Source organism: Piliocolobus tephrosceles, unplaced genomic scaffold (genome assembly GCF_002776525.5).
Source record: "Piliocolobus tephrosceles isolate RC106 unplaced genomic scaffold, ASM277652v3 unscaffolded_9673, whole genome shotgun sequence".
Lineage (NCBI taxonomy): Eukaryota > Metazoa > Chordata > Mammalia > Primates > Cercopithecidae > Piliocolobus > Piliocolobus tephrosceles.
In genome coordinates, this window is record NW_022337244.1 from 91 (window position 1) to 4,360 (window position 4,270).

General features: G+C 48.1%; 1 pseudogene; it reads left to right on the top strand.

The window, feature by feature from the left end:
* Nucleotides 1-696: 696 nt before the first annotated feature.
* LOC111534902 overlaps nucleotides 697-4,270 on the top strand; it is a 6,900-nt pseudogene continuing 3,326 nt past the window's right edge.

Genomic DNA, 4,270 nt, shown 5'->3' on the forward strand with positions numbered 1-4,270 from the left:
CCACTACATTTTGGAAAAGGAATATTATTAGATGACACTTCAAATGAAAATATAAGCAGGGCATGAAACACTGTCTTCAGCAGAAAACCTCAACCATTGGGTAAAGAAAAAAAAAACACCCCGGGCATGGAAGGTCCTTGGAACTCTCACATTCACAGGAGTCTGCAGCCTGTCCCAGTCACTGGGGTGCAACCCAGATCACAAACGTCCCTGTCCTCACGGAGCTCCTGCTCTCATGGGCAGGAAGACAGACATGCAAAGAGATCTGGAATGTGAGGTCAGGTGTTGACAAGAGCTCTGGAGGCAGCAGAGCACGGAAAGGTCAGAAAGGGAAGACCCAGGGTCTCTGAAGGAAATGTCAGGAAAGAAGTCTAAGGATGCCCTGATATGAGCAGAACCTGAGGGCAGTGTGGAGGGAGCTATGCAGACCCCTGGGGAAGAGGATTCCAAAGAGTAAAATAGCGAGGTCAGAAGGGTTGAAGGAATGGGGGTCGTGCCACTGACCTTGACCCAGTAGGATAGTAGGACACAAACACACAATCATATACACACACAAAAAGGGGTGTGTGTGTGTGTGTGTGTGTGTGTATGTCTTCAAGGCTGATGATTGAAGAGATTGTCTCAGGACCCAGGGCCCCATCTTTTCACCCCAGTACATAGGTCTCAATATTGACTGATGCTCTCTCTACCTCCTAGCATCACTTTTAATCTTCTGGAACGGGCCCACCACTGCTCAAGTCACGATTGAAGCTCAGCCAACCAAAGTCTCTGAGGGGAAGGATGTTCTTATACTTGTCCACAATTTGCCCCAGAATGTTGTTGGCTACATCTGGTACAAAGGGCAAATAATGGACCTCCACCATTACATTACAGCATATACAATAGACACTGAAACAATTATACTTGGGTCTGCATACAGTGGACGAGAAACAGTATATTCCAATGCATCCCTGCTGATCCAGAGTGTCACCAAGCAGGACACAGGATCCTACACCATAAAAATCATAAAGCGAGGTGATGGGAATGAAGGAGTAACTGGACATTTCACCTTATACTGTGAGTGATTCCACATGATCCCTGGGTGTTGGGGGGCGAGGGTCACTTCTACTTTGCACACACAGGATTGTCAGGCCTAGACGGTGCCTGTGTCTCTCTCTGCCTTATGTTCCATGTTGGGGTTTTGGCATTTAGTGCAGGACACACACAGAGGAGACAAACCTCAACAGATTAGAATTCCTTTCCTGCCTCCAGCCCCTGCAGACACTTGCTGCACAGGAAGGACAGTCTGATGGTGGATGTGCTCAGCAGGAGGAGATCAGTCTCAGCCAAGCACATCATGCCCTCTTCATAAACTTGACCCTGAGAAAGACCCTGGAGAACTGAGCAGGGCTTTGCCTAAGAGGCCCCCGAGATACTCTCAGAGAAGTTCAGCCCAAGAAGCCTCAACCCCAGACCACTGTCCCTAAATCCTTACTCCAGATAAAGCTGAGGAGCCTGTGCCAGGGCTGGGTAGTGGCAGAGCTTACTGGAACTGGAGATTCACCAGCTATCTGAGGACTGGGTCTCCAGGAGCTGCTCCCCAGCCAGGGCTCAGCCCTCAGAGCCTCATCTTCGCAAGGACAGAGCTTTCTTCATGGGAGACTCAGAGTGGAGAGGACAGAAAGACAAGCTTTGTAGGCCATCAGCCAACTGCCTTGTGAGGTTTAGGACACTCCATAGAAAATCTAATGTCCCCGAAGCAGAAACAGAGGATAGAAAATGTACCTGGCAGCAGCTTGTCCACAGGGATTTGACCTAAAGCTGCTCTCTCATGGAAGTGAATAATAATAAATGCTGTTTGTGTGAACACCTCCACTGTGCCAAGCATTAGGTCAGGTGACTGTGGAGAATTTACAATTTATTCACAGATAGCATGGAAAGCCACAGTCCATTTGCCATTTAGCTTATTTGACTGAGTGAAAACTGAGGCACAGGAAGGCACAGTCACTGAACCAGAGTCACACAAACACAAAAGGCAGATCAGGGTCATATGAGGTCTGTCTGCAGTCACAGGCCCATCCTCTCCTCCACCAGAAGTGAGGGCTTATTTGATTACAAGGACCCCATAGTCATTTATTGGCTCAAATTCTCTCTTCTTAGGCATCCAAACTTCAGAGGAGTGAGAGCAAATGGTCAGCTGATTAGTCTGTACTCCAGAACTAAATCACCTGCCTCAACCGTTAGAGTCAGTGCAAAAAATATCCAGGCATCCCCCCCTCAGATCTTAACCCCTATCACTGAACCTGAAATCCTGTGTTTCCCAAAGTGTCCATGTCACTGGCATGACAGGATAAAGAAGAGGACCTGGTTTTCTTTCCCCACTCACACCCTGCACCAGCACAGGCCCAGTGAGAGACACACACTCAGAAGCTCTCACATAACAAATGAAGGAATTGAATGAAGAAATGAATGATCCATAACCTCTTTAGAGACTAGATCTTGGATGCAAAATCCTAGGAAGTTCTGAAGATCTTTGGCCCCTGGAGGGTTTTCAGGGCTCCCTGGTCCTGGACTGTGGAAATGTGGGCACCTGGCCCCTGGGGTCTCTGAAGTCACTGTAGGCCCCACTGTCCACTGCCATGCTGCCTCTGCCTCTCTCTGTTTCTCTATGTCCCTCATCTTGCCCCACTTCATTCTAACTGGCAAGCCCTGTCCTGCACAGCTTCTTCCTCCATGCCTAGGCCTTCCCCAGACACTTCCTCTAACTAGGGTTACTGTTCTGTTCCCTTCCTCCTAACACTGTGGCCTGGCCCACCTCCCAGGAAATAGGAAAGGCACAGAAATCACCTGGAGTTTCCACTCCTGCCAGGCTTCATCTCGAGCCAATGTACCCAGGTCACTAAGAGAATGAGCTTCCACTGTATCCCCATCCAGGGCTCTGCCCCTTTGTGAGGCTGTTCTGTGGACAAGACTGTGGGACAGGGATAGGCAGCTCCTCCATCCACTCTTATAATTCCCAGACAAGTTCTTCTGGCCTCCTGCACAAGCAAAACCAATTGATCCCAATGGTGATTTGTAGTAAAGAAAGATTTTAATGAGTCCAAGTCTGCCAAACAGGAGGACGGAGGTTTATTATTACTCAAATCAGCCTCCCTAGTGAATCAGGGTTAGAGATTTTCAAGGATAGTTTCAGGGGCACAGGACTAAAAAATGGGTACTGCTGATTGTTTGGGGATGGAATCATGCGGGCGGAGGGAAATGATCTGTTTGTGCTTGAATCTGACTCTAGGCAGGGACCACGTGACTGGCTGAGCCATTAGTCAAGGGTATGGATGAGGTCATCTGGTTGCCAGAATGCAAAGAATGAGAAACATCTCAAAAGACCAATCTCAGGTTCTACAATAGTGATGTTATCTATAGTAGCAATTTGTTACAAATTTTGTAAACTCTGGCCAAATGACATTTGAGCAGTAAGGGATTATAGAAACTGTGCCTTCATTTTAGCAGAATTCAGTTCCCTCCTATAACCTTAGTCTCATGGTCTTTCACCAGTTTTACAAAGGCAATCTCTGGGCAAAAGAAGGGTATTAGTGTTACGGAGGAACTATTATCATCGTTTCTTCAAAGTTAAACCATCAACTAAATTCCTCCCATGGTTAGCCTGGCCTATGTCCAGGAATGAGTGAGGACAGCCAGCCTGAGACTAGATGGCAGATGGAGTCAGCCATGCTAGTTTGCTGTCACTGTTGGAATCTTTGCACTGACTCACCAGGGTGTCAGAGGCTGGACAGGCCTGCTGTCTCCAAAGCCCATGGGCTGATTTCACCCATTTCACTGGTGACTCCATCCTCAACCTACTATGGAGCTCATATTTCCAGTCACTTTCTAGCGACTTCTGGTTTCCTGTCAGGCATACAACAAGCTTGAAATTTGTCACTCAGTTCTAACAGTAAGTAAACAGCTGAACAAACTCAAAAGTCAACAACTCGTTAAAATCCCTCAGAGATGGCCAGGCACAGTGGCTCACGCCTGTAATCCCGGCACTTTTGGAATCTGAGGTGGGTGGATCACGAGGTCAGGAGATCGAGACCATCCTGGCAAACATGGTGAAACCCCATCTCTACTAAAAATACAACAAATTAGCCAGGCGTGGTGGTGAGCACCTGTAGTCCCAGCTACACGGGAGGCTGAGGTAGAGGAATGGCATGAACCCAGGAGGTGTAGCTTGCAGTGAGCCAAGATCGTGCCAGTGCACTCTAGCCTAGGCAACAAAGTGAGACTCTGTCTCAGA